This window comes from Aotus nancymaae, unplaced genomic scaffold (assembly GCF_030222135.1).
Source record: "Aotus nancymaae isolate 86718 unplaced genomic scaffold, 86718_ANA_hifiasm-v0.15.2.pri h1tg000010l, whole genome shotgun sequence".
Lineage (NCBI taxonomy): Eukaryota > Metazoa > Chordata > Mammalia > Primates > Aotidae > Aotus > Aotus nancymaae.
In genome coordinates, this window is record NW_026988421.1 from 35,855,158 (window position 1) to 35,873,588 (window position 18,431).

Genomic DNA, 18,431 nt, shown 5'->3' on the forward strand with positions numbered 1-18,431 from the left:
CAGCCTGGCCAACATGGTGAAACACCATCTCTACTAAAAATACAAAAATTAGCCAGGTGTGGTGGTGCATGCCTGTAATCTCAGCTTCTTGGGAGCCTAGGGCAGGAGAATTGCTTGAACCTGGGAGGCAAAAGTAACAGTGAGCCAAGATCATGCCACTGCACTCCAGCCTGGACAACAGAGTGAGACTTCGTCCAAAAAAAAAAAAAAAAAAAATACATGTATGTGTATGTTTATTGCAACACTATTCACAACAGCAAATACATGGAATTAACCTAAATGTCCACAGTGATATCCTGGATAAAGAAAATATGGCACATATACACCATGGCATACTATAAGCCATAAAAAGAAGCAAGATACTCCTTTGCAGCGACATGTATGAAGCTAGAAGACATTATCTTCAGCCAACTAACACAGGAACAGAAAATCAAATACCTCATGTTCTCACTTATAAGTGGGAGCTGAATGACGAGAATGCATGGACACATGGGGGAAAAACACATACTGGACCTTTCAGAGGGTTGGGGTGGGAGGAGGGAGAGCATCAGGAAGAATGGATAATGGATGCTGGGCTTAAACCTAGGCGATGGGATGATCTGTGCAGTTACTCACCATGGCACAGGTTTAAGTATGTGACAAAGCTGCATATCCTGCACAAATACCCCTGAATTTAAAATAAAATTTGGAAATCAAAACAAAGTTAGAAAGGTCTCAAATTAACAACCTAACATCACACCTAAAGAAACCAGTAAAATGATGAGCAAACCAACCCCAAAGCTAGGAAATAACCAAAATCAGAGCTAAACTGAAGGAAGTCAAGACATGAAAAACCATAAAAAAAAAAACAATGAATTCAGTTTGTTTTTTGAAATAATAAATAAGATAGATAGACTGCTAGCTAGATTAATGAAAAGAGAACATCCAAATAAACACAAGAAGTGAAAAGAGGGACATTACCACCAAACCCACAAAAATACAAAAGCCATTAGAGACAACTATGAACACTCTATGCAAACAAGCTAGAAAACCTAGAAGAAATAGGCAAATTTCTGGAAACATGCAATCTCCCAAGATTGAACGAGGAAGAAATCAAATCCCTAAACAAACCAATAATGAGTTCTAAAATTGAATTAGCAATACAAAGCCTACCAACCAGGGGAAAAAAAAAAGCCCAGGACCAGATGGATAAAGAGCCAAATTCAACCAGATGTATGAAAGGACTATTACTATTGAAATGATTCCCAAAAAATAAGGAGGAGGGATACCTCTGTATCTCATGCTTTGAAGCCAACATTATAGCAGTATTAAAACTTGGCAGACAAACACACACAAAAAAAACAAATCACGTCAATATCTCTGATGAACATTGATGCAAAAATCCTCAATAAAATTCCAGCAAACTGAATCCAGCAGCACATTAAACAGCTAATCAACTACAGTCAAGTAGGCTTTATCTCTGGTGTGTAAGATTGGTTTAATGTACACAGATCAGTAAACATGATTCATCATACAAACAGAATCAAAAACAAAAACTACATAGTTATTTCAAAAACAAAAACTACATAATTATTTCAATATATGCAGAAAGGGCTTTTGATAAAATTCAACATCGCTTTATGTTAAAAAAAACCCTCAACAACATAGACTTTTAAGAAATATACTTCACAATAGAAAAGCCATCTTTTCCAGTAAATGCATAATTTTAAAAGAAAGAAAGAGAAAAAGAAAAAGGAAGGGAGGGAGGGAAGGAGGAAGGAAGGAAGGAAAAAGAAAAGAAAAGAAAAAAGAGTGATTAATGACAAACCCACAGCCAGATATACTGAATGAGTAAAAGCTGAAAGCATTTCCCTTTAAAATTGGAACAAGGCAAGAATGCCCTCTCTTACCACTCCTATTAGATGTGATATTGGAAGTCCTAGCCAGAGCAATCAGGCAAGAGAAAGACATAAAACGCACCCAAATTGGAAGAGAGGAAGTCAATCTATTGCTGCAGATGATATAATTCTATGCCTAGGAAACCCACAGTCTACCCAAAACCTCTCTGATCTGATAAACAATTTCAGCAAAGTTTTGGGATACAAAATTAATGTACAAAAATTCATAGTATTTCTATACACCAACAACATCCAAGCTGAGAGCCAAATCGAGAACACAATCCCATTCACAATAGCCACAGAAAAATAAAATAGCTAGGAATACAGCTAACCAGGGAAGTGAAAGACCTCTACAAAGAAAACTACAAAACATTGATGAAGAAATCAGAGATGACAGAAGCAAATGCAAACACATTCCATGCTAATGGATTGGAAGAATCAATGTTAATAAAATGGCCATACTACTCAAAACAATTTACAGATTCAATGCTATTTCTATCAAACTATCAATGATATTCTTTTCTCAGAACTAGAAAAAACTATGTTAAAATTTATATAAAACCAAAAAAGAGCCTGAATACCCAACGCAATCCTAAGCAAAAAGAACAAAGATGAAGGCATCATGTTACCTGATTTCAAACTATATTATAAGGCTACAATAACCAAAACAGGATGGTACTGGTACAAAAACAGACGCATAGACCAATGGAACAGCATACCCAGCCCATAAATAATGCTACACACCTACATCCATCTGATCTTCAACAAAGTCAACAAAAACAAGCAATGGAGAAAAGACTCCCTCTTCGATAAATGGTGCTGGAATAATTGGTGAGCCATATGCAAATGATTGAAACTGGATCCCTTCCTTACACCATACACAAAAGTCAAGATGAATTAAATTCTTGTATGTAAGACCCAAAACTATAAACACCTTGGAAGATAATCTAGGAAATACCATTCTGGACATAAGACCTGGCAAATATTTCATGATAAAGATGCCAAACGTGATTGCAACAAATGCAAAAATTGACAAATAAGACATAATTAAACCAAAAAGCTTCTGTACAGCAAAAGAAACTATCAAAAAAAAGTAAAGAGACAACCTACAGAATGGGAGAAAATATTTGCAAACTATGCATCCAACAAAGGTCTAATCTCCAGAACCCATAAGAAACTTAAACAAATTAACAAGCAAAAAACGAAGAATCTCATCAAAAAGTGGGCAAAGAACATAAGCACACTTTTTAAAAGAAGTCGTACATACAGACAATGAACATGAAAAAGTGCCCAACATCACTAATAATTAGAGAAGTGTCCATCAAAACCACAATGAGATACCATCTCACACCAGTCAGAATGGCTATCATAATAGAAAGTCAAAAAATAACAGATGCTGGCAGTTCTCACATATAAGTGGAGTTAAACATTGAGAACACATGGGCACAAAGAAGGAACCAACAGACACCAGGGCCTATTTAAGGGTAAAAGGTGGGAGGAGGGTGAGAATCAAAAACTGCCAATCAAGTACTATGCTTATTACCTGGGTGATGAAATAATAATCTGTACACCAAACTCCTGTGACACGCAACTAACCTGCATAACAAACCTGCACATGTACCCTTGAGCCTAGGGTAAGAGTTAAAAATATATATAAAAAATAAATCTGAGACTCCTCTGTGGTCAATGTAAAGAGAAAAAATATGTTTGTAGAAAAAAGTTAGACCTGTTATTGGATTGTAGCTCTGTGCATTGTTTTCTAGTTCTTGTTATCTACCTATATAGACTAGACTAGATCCTGAATTCTTCTAGATTTCTCTAATCCTATTTTCTTCTATGAAATTACTAAAAATGGGAACTGATCTGTTCTTCAAGCCCTATAATCTGAAACTAGATGAATTTTAATGGAGTGTCTCATTCCTCATGTGTGGGGCAAGCAGATAATTTACTAAACCTCCCAATGCTCATAACCAGAGACATTCAAACTGCAAATGATGAGAGGAGAAGTTGATGGCTTCATGCTATTGACAGCATTTTCCATGACACTAGAAAAAGACTCTGTATCATGAGACTCTTTTTTTTTTTTTTTTTTTTTGAGACGGAGTTTTGCTCTTGTTACCCAGGCTGGAGTGCAATGGCTCGATCTCGGCTCACTGCAACCTCCGCCTCCTGGGTTCAGGCAATTCTCCTGCCTCAGCCTCCTGAGTAGCTGGGATTACAGGCACGTGCCACTATGCCCAGATAATTTTTTGTATTTTTAGTAGAGACGGGGTTTCACCTTGTTGACCAGGATGGTCTCGATCTCTTGACCTCGTGATCCACCCACCTCGGCCTCCTAAAGTGCTGGGATTACAGGCGTGAGCCACCGCCCCTGGCCCCATGAGACTCTTATCACTATTAATGCCTATGATTTTCACTTAACTTAGAGAATCTTTAGTCCACCTGGAGGGCAACTTTGGGCAATATTGCTAATACAATCATTGCTCACTCCCTGCTTTAAGCTCAACACAGTGATGGGATACTGTTGGTGAAAAAGTTGCTCTGTATTATCTATTGGTTAAATAAAGAAATGTCTGTTTGATTGCTAATACTACCTGTAATGTAACTTTAGTGTACACTTTTAATTTTCAAGCTATTTTAATACCTTTAAGAGCCATTTCCATATTCTCTTCTGTAATCTGCTCAGTGAAATGACTTGCTCATGTTTCTACTACCTTGGAAGTTTTCCCGGCATATTACTTAGTACAAAACATGTCTTTTGCAGAAAAACTGATGGATCTGGAGGCCATTATTGTTAGCAAACTAAGAGAAACAGAAAACTACCACATGTTCTCACTTATAAGTGGAAGCTAAATGATGAGAACTCATGAATACAATGAAGGGAACAACAGACACTAGGGATTACATGAGGGTGGAGGGTGGGAGGGAGAAGCACAGAAAAAAATATTGAGTACTAGGCTTAGTACCTGGATGATTTAATGATCTGTACAAAAAAAAAAAACCCATAATATGAGTTCACCTATATAACAAATCTGCATGTGTACCTCCTAACCTAAAAGATTTTTTAAAAAAGCAAGTTGTATAATACAATAATATTTGTAATATGAACCTAGTAAAGAACCACTATTAATCTCCTATATACATGTGTGTATATGTTGCGTATAAATATATACATACGCAGACACGTGTGTGTTTATAAAACTATACACATGTTATCTTACAAATGCATGATAAGTATAAATGGCTTTCTCTTGGAGATGAGCTGGGGAAAGGTTAGTGTGTTGCTTCTCATTTCATATACTTCAAGATGGAAGGAAAAAAAAAGATGACTAGAATTTGATGTGTATGAGTTGTTCACTTGTTTAAGCTTTACAGTTGACATAAAGCTAATAATTTTAGGATCATAGCATCTAATTACCATTGCACTTACGTTCAGATTAAAAAAAAGTGGCATGTCTGTGTCTGGTTTAGTTTGACTGCTTTCAGTGCACCACGGGTCCGTGCTGCTTCCACCCAACTTCCTATTAGGAAAATAGTTTCTAGGTACTCCATTGGAAAAACCACTTCAATAAAGAACTCTAGTGCCTATTTGAGGAGAAAATTCAGCCCTCTGTGGAGTGCAATGGTGCAATCTCAGCTTACAGCAACCTCTGCTTGTAGGCTCCGTGTCAGTTTGCATTTTCAGAACAATGGCGCTGAACACTTCATCCTGACTTTATGTGGTGCAGCGGGATGGCCACCAGAGGGCGTGTGTCCATCACCAGCATCCTGAGCGCAAGGGCCTTGCAGTGCCCCGGCCACCAGCAGAGGACACATGAGCCCAGTTTTTCTAATCCCAAGGCCACAGCTTCCCACCCATTTTCTCTGCGCAGGCCCCTGTGAGGGCAGGAGTGGGGTTCTCCTCAGCACAAACCAGGGGACACCCCTCACTTTGGGACACCTCGATCACACATCCATGATGGAGTCTTGCTCTATCGCCCTGGCTGGAGTGCAGTAGCCACTCTCGGCTCACTGCAATCCATACCTCCCCGGTTCAAGCGATTCTCCTCCCTCTGCCTCCTGAGTAGCTGGGATTACAGGCTTGAGCCACCATGCCCAGCTAATTTTTATATTTTTAGTAGAGATGGGGGTTTCACCATGGTGGTCAGCTGATCTTGAACTCCTAATGTCGTGATCTACCCACCTCGTCCTCCTAAAGTGCTGGATTATGGGCATGAGCCACTGTGCCTAGCAATAATGTTGAAATTTTACATTTGATGAAATATATGAACTATGTCAAACTTTAAGATTATACCATCAAATTAATTAAAATCAGCCCTCTGTTTCCTGGGCCTTGACCATTTAAAAAAAAAATTAGTATCCATTGATTTTATTAACTACAGTTAGCAAGAGGGCCCTGCAGTGTCCCTAGTTGCCAGCAGGGGGCACACAGGGACCACACCGTGAGCAAGAGGACCCTACAGTGCTCTGGTTGCCAGCATGGGGGTGCTGCCAAGACACTGTGAGCAAAAGGGCTTTGCAGGGCCCCCAGCGGCCGGCAAGGGGCGTACCACCACTACACTGCAAAAGGACACTGCATTGCCTTGGTTGTGAGCAGAAGGTGTGCTGCCACTACACTGTGAGCAAAAGGGCCCTGCACTGCCCTGGCTGCCAGCAGGGGATGCCGGTCACCACACTGTTAAGAGGGTCCTGCAGTGGTCCTAGCCGCCATCGGGGTGCGGGCACAGCACCGTGAGGGAGAGGGCCCCACATTGCCTGGCCGCCCTGTAGCCTCAGCTTACCTTTTCAGATTCCTGAGGCTCTTCCTCACGTCACCGCGCCGGCATTATGGCGCCGGCCGCGTTATGGCCGCATCATGTCACGCCCCACGGCACCGTCGCGCGTCACGTCACACCCGCATCGCTTCACCGCGGAGGCGCGCATCATCATGGTGCGCATCGCGTCACGACGCTGGCGCGCTTCGTCACCACGCGGTGCGCCGGCGTGCATAGGCGTGCACCGAGTCACGTCTTGGCGCCAGGCACCGGCATCAGGGCGCTTTGGTGGTTTGTGGAGTTGGGTTCTCCTTAGTACAGACCTTGGGAGCACTGCAAGGGTGGAGCTGCGTTCTCTTCAGCACAGACCCGCGGGTACCACGAATGCAGAGCAGCATTCTCAGCACAGACTTCGGGGGCTCCGCCTTGCTTTTGGAAAACTCCGGGCAGCGTCCACGGTGAGTAAAATCCTGTTTGCAGCCATGACTGCTGAAGGTCAGAGACTAGTAAGAAGGTCTCGATGTGGAAAAGCGGACACCAGAAGCCCCTCTGAATCCTGCTCGCAGAGGTTCTACCCACCCAAGGCCAGGTTGACCGCAGTGCGATGTCCACACTGCAGCCTCAGAACACAAATAGAGCGTTTCTAAGGCAGATATGACATCCAAAGTAAGAATACAACACCCGCAGTGTGTTATGTAGAAAACACCTGTAATGCTAATGCAAAGCGTCAGTACAGAAATGTTAATATACTATCTGCACTACCTACACGGCCCTGCTAATATAGCACTCTTAATAATCGACACTGACATATCAATGCAAACGTAGAAAGTAATGTATGGTTAGGGTTTAGGGTGAGGGCTGGGCTAGGGGTTAGGGTTAGAGTTAGGGGATACCAGTTAGGGGTTAGGATTTAGGGATTAGAAGAATTTTAAGCAAAATAAATTTAAACAGTTTATTTGAGCAAAGGAATGATTCTTGAATCATGCCTGAAGCACCAGAACAGAAAACAGGGTTTGGGGCTTCAAGCTCTTAGTGGTGGCAGCAAAATGAGGTTTCTCATTGACTCCAGCTAGATGACCACCTGTTGTGGGGATGGTTCCCTCAGCATCCCTAGACGTACAGCCAACTGGTGCCTGGGCTTTTTGTCATTGACTGTGGTTGGTTTGTTAATTTAAGTCTGTTTAAATGCCTCCAAGTTCGGTTTCCGTTTGCTTAGGCAAGACCTCAGGCTAACAGCCTCCTCGTTTTTTGCTTTAACATGTCAAAACCATAATTCATCTTTATTTTACTTTCCTGACATTAATAGAAGTCAATTCACATTTTTGTTGTTATTCAGAAAGTCAGTTTAATTAACAACCTATTTGTGGTGGTGCATGAAATAATGTCTGTTAATCATCAGCATCTTAGATTAGATGAAATATGTTAACTCTATTAAGCTTTGTTATTAAACCATAACAGGAGTTGAGTTTCTTTTCTTTTTTTTCTCTTAGGCTTTAACCATTTAAAATACACTCAAGCATCTCCTAATGATATGGATACTTTCTGAGAAATTTGTTCTTAGTGATTTCATCTTTGTGCGAACACCATAGAGTGTCCTTATAAAACCTAGATGGTGTAGCCCACTCCATACGTAAGTTATATGGTATAGCCTGTTGCTCCCAGGCTACAAACCTGCATAGCATGTGTGTGTACTGAATGCTGTAGTCAACTGTCACACCATGGTGATTGTTTGTTCTGATCCCAAAATATCTGAGTCAGGTCTCAGTCAGTGTAGAAAGCTTATTTTGCCAATGACATGCCCATGACACAGCCTCAGGAGGTCCTGACAATGTGGGCCCAAGGTGGTCAGGGTAGAGCTTGCTTTTGTACATTTGAGAAACAGGAGACACCAATCAATATGTGTAAGATGTACAGTCGTTTGGTCCAGTAAGGTGGAACAACTAGAAGTAGGAAATGGGGGTGCTTCTAGGTCAGAAGTAGATTGAAGAAAAGGTTGCATTATTTTGAATTCTTGATCAGCCTTCCACTGAATACACAATTTACTTAGGTTCAGTGAATCTGCATTTTTACCTATACAATAGGGCAGAGGAATGGCGTGATCTCGGCCCACCACAACCTCCACCTCCCAGGTTCAACTGATTGTCTTGCCTCAGCCTCCTGAGTAGCTGGGATTACAGGCATGCACCACCACACCTGGGTACGTTTTGAATTTTTAGTAGAAACAGGGTTTCTCCATGTTTGTCAGGCTGGTCTCAAACTCCCCACCTCAGGTGATCTGCCTGCCTTGGCATCACAAAGTGCTGGGGATTACAGACGTGAGCCACCATGCCTAGCCAGGAAGCTTATTTTGATTCTGACATTGTCAACTGTATTTCCGGCATAACTTGTTTTCCTTGGAGCATTAAATATTGCTTTGGTATTTTTTTACACAAATAAGGCACAGATCCCTTTTTTTCATATTCATTATACACTGCAGTATTTACAGAGTTAGTGTGTAAGGTTATTACACAATCAGGACATAGGGCTTTACAGGCTAAAAGTTTACCAGTTAAAGATTATGGTAGAAGGGCACCAAGACAGGAGGTTCAGATTGGTGGTTGAAAGCTTCATAGTAGAGATTAGAGGTAGAGATTAGGCTGACTAATCAGGTTAGGTTGACAGGTCAGAATTACAGTGAAGGGTTACGGTGAAAGTTTTAGTGAGATTTTGGATTGGGATTATATACAGGTTAGAGTAGGTTTAGCTTAAGGTAAGGAAAGAGTGGGTAAAAGTAACATTAGCATTCATGATTGAGGGTTAAGCTTAGGTGAGATTTAGAGTTAAGGGTAATTGGAGTAAGGTTAAGGTTAGGGATTAGGATTAAGGGTTAGTGTTAAGGTTTATAGTTTAGAGTAGGAATTAGGGTTAGGGTTTAGAGCACTGGTTAGGGTATGGATTAGGGTTTTAAGGTTAGGGTTGTTAGGGTTAGAAATAGGATTGGGGGTTAAAGTTAAGATTAGGGTTGGGGGTAGGGTTGGTTGGTTTAGGGTTAGGTGTTAGGGTTGGGCTTAGGGTTTAGGGCTAGGGTTAGTGTGAGGGTTAGGGTTGTTAGGATTAGGGCTAGAGTGGCTGGGCGTGGTGGCTTACGCCTGTAATCCCAGCACTTTGGGAGGCCGAGGCGGGTGGATCATGAGGTCAAGAGATTGAGACCATCCTGGTCAACATGGTGAAACCCCGTCTCTACTAAAAATTAGCTGGGCATGGTGGCACGTGCCTGTAATCCCAGCTACTCAGGAGGCTGAGGCAGGAGAATTGCCTGAACCCAGGAGGCAGAGGTTGCAGTGAGCTGAGATTGTGCCATTGCACTCCAGTCTGGGTAACAAGAGCGAAACTCCATCTCAAAAAAAAAAAAAAAAAAGGATTAGGGCTAGAGTTAATGTTAGAGTTAGACCTATGGCAAGGCTTAGCATTAGGGTTAGGGCTAGGGCTATGTTTAAGGTTAGGGTTTAGGGGTTAGGGTTAGCGGGTCAGGGTTAGGGTCAGTGTTAGGGTTGGGGTTTAGAGCAGGGTTAGGCTTAAAGTTCGTGGTTAAAGTTAGGGGTTATGGGTTAGGGATATGAGAACTGGAGTCAAAGGAGGTTTATTTGGAACTTTATAATTTGACTGCCCTTTTGGATTTCTGTCTTGAATGGGACCTGTAACCTCTTTATTTCTCATGTTTGGAACACTTGTATTTTCCCAATGCCTGTATCCCCATTTTATCTAGGAGGTAACTAGCTTGCTTTTGATTTTACAGCTTCATAGGTGGGGGACTTGCCTTTTCACAGATGAGACTATGGATTGTGAACTTTTGAGTTAATGTTGAAATAAGACTTGTGGGATTGTTGGGAAGGCATGATTGGTTTTGAAATGTGAGGACATAAGATTTGAGGGGTCAAAGTTAATCATAGGAATGTAGGCTAAACATATAAAAATTTTGCAAACTCATAATTTTTATGACGAAACAAATATATTTTATCATCTTTGATTTTAAAAAATTAAAAAAAATTTTTTTAAAGTATGCAGTGCAAAGTAGAAAAAAATACCTGGTGAGGCTTTCTGGAGATTTTGCTCTTGTTTGGAAAAGAAAAATAATCATTAACACATGATTAGCAATATGAAAGCATATATTTAGACATGATCTAAGTTGAAAACAGAAAGGAAAAAGATTATTCAAATCTTTATCTTGTGTTTACAGTAACACAAAAGCAGAGCATGAATTGAAAGCAGATCATTCCCCTTATGGCTGATTTTTCCATTATTTCCCTACAGGTTACAGTTGCTCCTGGACTTAGTTTTTCTGTTCCAAATCCAAACCTCCAGTAACTCTAGGTGACACTCAGCCCAAACAGCTTTCCTGCGCTCTTACCTTTCTCCCTTTTTGTGCTTAACATTATGAGGTCCAGTACAGCCTCTTCACATTCTATTTTCTTTCATTTCTTACTTGTGTTTTACTCAAAAGAAAGAAATTGGCCTTCTGCCATGATTGAAATCTCCCTGAGGCTTTACTAGAAGCCAAGCAGATGCCAACATCTGGCTTCCTGAAAGCCTGCAGAACCATTTTCCTTCTTTCACATTCCTATCTTGTGCTGTGCCTCTAGAATACCTGACCTAAGACCTGGCATTTACAAATGCTTAAAAAATGGTACCTCTTGCAGTTATTAGACTCTAAGAAAGAATAATAAAACCACATTGCTTAATTGATTATGGTGAACTGCAGGAGTTGCCAGTGTTTTTCAGCCCTTTATTTCTTGGTATATATGTCCATCATGAGACACTGCAGGAGTTTCAGCAACTTCTTCTGAATCTGGTAGCAAGAGCTTTACAGCTGACATGCAATAAACTGCATGTTGTTGGCCGTGAGATCGGCACTTCTGCCAAGTATCTCTTGACCAGCAAGAGGGTCCTAATACCTGGAAGAGAGAGTGCGCGGAAGAGAAGAGAGATAGAGAAATGGGTCTGGAGGTCTGATAAGAGATATGCTCAGATCAGCGATTTATTCTTTGTGCACATGTTCTTATATATGATTTTACATACAGTGACTGACGTCAGTCTTCTTACAGAATCATTATCAGGGGGAAAGAACAGAAAGTTACAAAGTAACCAAAGAAAGTACAAAATAACCAAGGAAGGGAACAACATACAAGTTTACCTAAAGGTCACAAAAGATTCTTATCCTTTTATCCATTGATACAGAAAATGATGTTAAGACAGGTGGGCAAGCAATAAATCAGGAGGGGAACAATTTTCTAGTGATTCAGTGAATGATCTCAATGCTTCTGTGACTACGGGTAAATAGAGTCATAGAACTAGCCCAGAACATTAACTTCAGGAGAAAAACAATAATCTGGCATTACTTCAGTCATGCCTTAGAAGCAGTGAACTGAGAGTGACTCTCTGCAAGCTTAACATTTCCCACGTCTTCCTGTAGCCACCTCACTCGACTGCACCCAGTGGAGAGAGACGTGTCTGGGCTCAAACCCCATCATGGCGGAGACACGGAGGGGCCTCTACGCTGGTGGGGGATCCCCACAACTGCACATATATAAAACATAAAATCTGATAGTTGGGAGACAAAGCAAGATGGCCAAATAGGAACAGCTCTGAATTGCAGTTCCCAGCGAGAGCTATGCAGAGGGTGATTGATCTCCGCATTTTCAAACAAGGCACCAGGTGCATCTCAATGATACTGGTTACACAGTGAGTGTAGCCCAAAAATGGGCAAGCCAAGGCAGGGTGGGGTGCTGCCTCACCTAGGAAGTGCAATCCCTGGAGGACCCCCATCCCTACACAACGGAGGCCATCAGGGGCTTTTCCAGCCACTCCAGCACTTCGGTTCAGATACTGCACATCTCCCGCAGATTTTACTGCCCACAGATAAGAAGATTCCCAGGCTGAAAAGCACAGCGAGTTTCCAGCATGGCTGTTTCAGCCAGCATGCAGGTATCTGCACAAAAACTCACACAAAGCTGGGTGGCCATTTCAACTGGCGCCTGGAACACCTGGAATATAAAACCGCCCATTCAGCTGAAAAAGAGGGGGCTGAAAGCAGGGAGTCAGGTGATTGATTTGGCTTGGCAGGTCCCACCCCCACAAAGACCAGCAATCGGAAACACTCTGGCTTGAGAGTTTTGCAGCAAGCACAGTAATTTGAGCTTGACTCAGGACAGTCCAGCTCTGTGGGGGAAAGGGCACCTGCCATTGCCTAGGCAGTCTGCCATTACTGAGAGAGTCCACCATTACTGAGGCAGTCTGCCATTACTGAGGCAGACCACCATAACCAAGGCAGTTCTAACTGTACCAACTGTAAACAAAACTGCAAGGAAGTTTAAACAGCAGCTGGGCAGAGCCAACAGCAGCTCAGCAATGCCTCTGCTGGCAGACTGTGACTACACTCCCTCCTTGCTGGGCAGGACATCTCTGAAAAAAGGCAGCAGCACATCAAGGGACTTTTAAATAAAGCCCCAACTTCCCAGGACAGAGTACCTGGGAAAAGAGGAGGATATGAGTTCCACTGCAGCAGACTTAAATGTACCTGCCAAGCAGCTCTGAACATAACAATGGAACTACGAGCACAGCACTTGAGCTCAGATAAGGAACAGACTGTCTCCTCAAGTAGCTCCCTGACCCCCATATATCCAAAGAGGCATCTCATAAATGAAAACTCTGGCTGACATCTGGTAGGTACCCTTCTGGGACAAAGATAACAGAAGAAGAAACTGGCAGAAACCCCTATTTTTCTGCAGCCCCCACAGGTGATTCCCAGGCAAGCAGGGTCTGGAGTGGACCTCCAGCAGTTCTACAGCAGAGGGGCCTTACTGTTAGAAGGAAAACTAAAATACAGAAAGAAATAGCTTCAACATCGACACAAAGGATGTCTGCAGAGACCCCATCTGAAAGTCACCAACTACAAAGACCACAGGTAGATATATCCATGAATATGGGAAGAAACCAGCACAAAAAGGATGAAAACACCAAAAACCAGAACACCTCTCCTCCTCCAAGGGATCACAACTCCTCACCAGTAAGGGAACAAAGCTGGATGGAGAATGAGTCTGATGCATTGACAGAAGCAGGCTTCAGAAGGTGTGTAATAACAAACTTCTCTGAGCTAAAAGAACATGTTCTAACCCAATACAAAGAAACTAAGAACCTTGAAAAAAGGTTAGATGAGATGCTAACTAGAATAAACAGTGTAGAGAAGAACACAAATGACTTGATGGAGATGAAAAACCCAACACGAGAACTTCACAAAGCATACACAAATTTCAATACATCAATCGACCAAGCAGAAGCAAGGATCAGAGATTGAAGACCAAACTCAATGAAATAAAGTGAAAAGGCAAGATTAGACAAAAAAGAGTGAAAAGAAATGAACAAAGCCTCCAAGAAGTATGGGATTATGTGAAAAGACCTAATCTACATTTGATAGGTGTACCTGAATGTGACGGGGAGTGTTTCCAAGCTGGAAAATATTCATCAGGATATTATCCAGGAGAACTTCCCCAACCTAGCAAGGCAGGCCAACATTCAAGTCCAGGAAATATGGAGAAAACCAAAAAGACATTCCTCAAGAAGAGCAACCCCAAGGCACATAATCATCAGATTCACCAGGGTTGAAATGAGGAAAAAATGCTAAGGGCAGCCAGATAGAAAGGTTGGGTTACCCATAAAGGGGAGCCTATCAGACTCACAGCAGATCTCTGGGCAAAACCCTACAAGCCAAAAGAGAGGGGGGGCCAATATTCAACATCCTTAAAGAAAAGAACTTTCAACCTAGAATTTCATATCCAGCCAAACTAAACTTCATAAAGGAAAAATAAAATCCTTTATGGACAAGCAATTACTGAGAGATTTTGTCACCACCAGGCCTGCCTTTCAAGAGCTCCTGAAAGAACCGCTGAACATAGAAAGGAAAACCAGTACCAGCCACTCCAAAAACATACCAAATTGTAAAGACAATCAACACAATGAAGAAACTGCATCAACTAACAGGCAAAACAAGCAGCCAGCATCAAAATGGCAGGATCAAATTCACACATAACAATATTAACCTTAAAGATAAGTGGACTAAATGCCCCAATCAAAAGACACAGACTGACAAATTGGATAAAAATCAACACCCATTGATGTGATGTGCTGTATTCAGGAAACGCATCTCACGTGGAAGGACACACATAGGCTAAAAATACAGGGATGGAGGAAGATTTGCCAAGCAAATGAAGAGCAAGAAAAAGCAGGAGTTGCAATCCTAGTCTCTAATAAAATGGGCTTTAAACCAACAAAGATCAAAAGAGACAAAGAAGATCATTACATAATGATAAAAGGATCAATACAATAAGAAGACCTAACAATCCTAAATAAATACCCACCCAATAGAGAAGCACCCAAATACATAAAGCAAGTTCTTAAAGACCTACAAACAGACTTAGACTCCCACACAATAGTAGTGGGAGACTTTAACACTCCACTGTCAATACTAGACAGATCAATGAGACAGAAAATTAACAAGGATATCCAGGACTTGAACTCAGATCTAGACCAAGCAGACCTAATAGAATCTACAGAATTCTCCACCCCAAATCCATAAAATATACGTTCTTCTCAGCACCATATTGCACTTACTCTAAAACTAACCGCGTAAATGGAAGTAAATCACTTCTCACCAAGTGAAAAAGAACGGAAATCATAATAAACAGTCTCTAAGACCACAGGGCAATCAAATTAGAACTCAGATTAAGAAACTAACTCAGAACAGCACAACTTCATGGAACTGAACAACTGGCTCCTGAATGTCAACTGGATAAACAATGAAATGAAGGCGGAAATACATTCTTCAAAACCAAAGAGAATAAAGACACAATGTACCAGAATGTCTGGATCACATTTAAAGCAGTGTCTAAAGGGAAATTTATAGCAATAAATGCCCACCAGAGAAGTGAGGAAAGATCTATAATTGACACCCTATCATGAAAATTGAAAGAGCTAGAGGAGCAAGATCAAAAAAACTCAAAACCTAGCAGAAGACAAGAAATAACTAAGTGCAGAACTGAATGAGATAAGAGACACAAAAAAAACCCTTCAAAAAATCAATAAATCCAGGAGCTGGTTTTTTGACAAGATCAATAAAATACACAGACTGCAAGCCAGATTAATAAAAAAGAAAAGAGAGATGAATCTAATAGATGCAATAAAAAATGATAAAGGAGATATCACCACCAATTCTACAGAAATACAAACTACCATCAGAGATTACTACAAACAACTCTATGCACATAAACCAGTAAATCTGGAAGAAATGGATAAATTCCTGGACACTTGCACCCTTCCAAGACTAAACCAGGAAGAAGTTGAAACCCTGAATAGACCAATAACAAGGGCTGAATTGAGGCAGGAATTAATAGCCTACCAACCAAAAAAAGCCCAGGTCCAGATGGGTTCATAGCCGAATTCTACCAGACGTACAAAGATGAGCAGGTACCACTCCTTCAGAAACTATTCCAAACAATCCATAAGGAGGGAATCCTTCCCAAGTCATTTTATGAGACCAACATCATCCTGATACCAAAACCCGGCAGAAACTCAACAAGAAAAGAAAACTTCAGGCCAATATCCGTGATGAACACAGATGCAAAAATCTTCAATAAAATACTGGCAAACTGATTGCAACAGCACATCAAAAAGCTTATCCATCAAGATCAAGTAGGCTTCATCCCAGGGATGCAAGGTTGGTTCAACATACACAAGTCTACAAATGTAAACCACCACATAAAGAGAACCAAAGACAAAACCACATGATTATCTCAATAGATGCAGAGAAGGCCTTCGACAAAATTCAACAGCCCTTTATGCTTAAAAACTCTCAATAAACTAGGTATCAATGGAATGTATCTCAAAATAAAAGCTATTTAAGACAAACCCACAGCCAATATCATACTGAATGGGCAAAAACTGGAAGCATTCCCTTTGAAATCTGGCACTAGACAAGGATGACCTCTCTCACCACTCCTATTCAATATAGTATTGGAAGTTCTAGCCAGAGCAATCGGGCAAAAAAAGGAAATAAAGGTTATCCAATTAGGAAAGGAGGAAGTAAAATTGTCTATATTTGCACGACAGGATTGTATATTTGGAAGACCCTAGCATCTCAGCCCAAAATCTCCTGAAACTGATAAGCAACTTCAGCTAAGTCTCAGGATACAAAATCAGTGTGCAGAAATCACAAGCATTCCTATACACCAATAACAGACTGAAAAAGAACCAAATTAAGAGGGAACTCTCATTCACAATTGCTACAAAGAGAATAAAATACCTAGGAATACAACTAACAAAGGAAACAAAGGACCTCTTCAAGGAGGACTGCAACCCACTGCTCTAGGAAATAAGAGAGGACACAAACAGATGGAAAAATATTCCATGCTCATGGTTAGGAAGAATTAATATCATGAAAGTGGCCATACTGCCCAAAGTAATTTATAGATTCAACACTATCCCCATCAAGCTAGCTATGATCTTCACAGAACTGGAAAAAAGCCATCTTGAACTTCATATGGAACCAAAAGAGAGCCTGCATAGCCAAGACAATCTTAAGCAAAAAGAACAAAGCTGGAGGCATCACACTACCTGACTTCAAACTATAATGCAAGGCTACAGTAATCAAAACAGCATGGTACTAGTACCAAAACAGAAATATAGATCAATGGAACAGAATAGAGGCCTCAGAGACAACACCACACATCTACAGCCATCTGATCTTTGACAAACCTGACAAAAACAAGCAATGGGGAAAGGATTCCCTGTTCAATAAATGGTGTTGGGAAAGCTGGCTAGCCATGTGCAGAAAGGATAAACTGGACCTCTTCCGGACTCCTTACACTAAAATTAACTCCAGATGGATTAAAGACTTAAACCTAAGACCTAACACCATAAAAACCCTAGAAGAAAACCTACGCAAAACCATTCAGGACATAGGCATAGGCAGGGACTTCATGACTAAAACACCAAAAGCCTTGGCAACAAAAGCCAAAATAGACAAATGGGATCTAATTAAACTCCAGAGCTTCTCTGCACAGCAAAAGAAACAATCATTAGGGTGAACTGGCTACCAACAGAATGGGAAAAAATATTTGCCATCTACCCATCTGACAAAGGGCTAATATCCAGAATCTAAAAAAAACTGAAATCAATTTACAAGAGAAAAACAAACTCATTCAAAAGTGGGCCAAGCATATGAACAGACACTTTTCAAAAGAAGACATGAGGCCAACAAACATATGAAAAAATGCTCATCATCACTGGTTATTAGAGAAATGCAAATCAAAATCACATTGAGATACCATCTCACTCCAGTTAGAATGGCAATCATTAAAAAATCTAGAGACAACAGATGTGGAGAGGATGCGGAGAAAACGGAACACTTTTACACTCTTGGTGGTAGTGTAAATTAGTTCAACCATTGTGAACCACACACAACCATAGTTCAACCACACTGAAGACAGTGTGATGATTCCTCAAGGATCTAGAAATAGAAATTCCATTTGACCCAGCAATCCCATTACTGGGTATATACCCAAAGGATTACAAATCATTCTATTATAAAGAAACATGCACACGTGTTCACTGTGGCACTGTTTATGATAGCAAAGACCTGGAACCAACCCAAATGCCCATCAATGATAGACTGGACCAGGAAAATCTGGCACATATACACCATGTAATACTATGCAGCCATAAGAAAACGATGATTTCATGTCCTTTGTAGGGACATGGATGAATCTGGAAG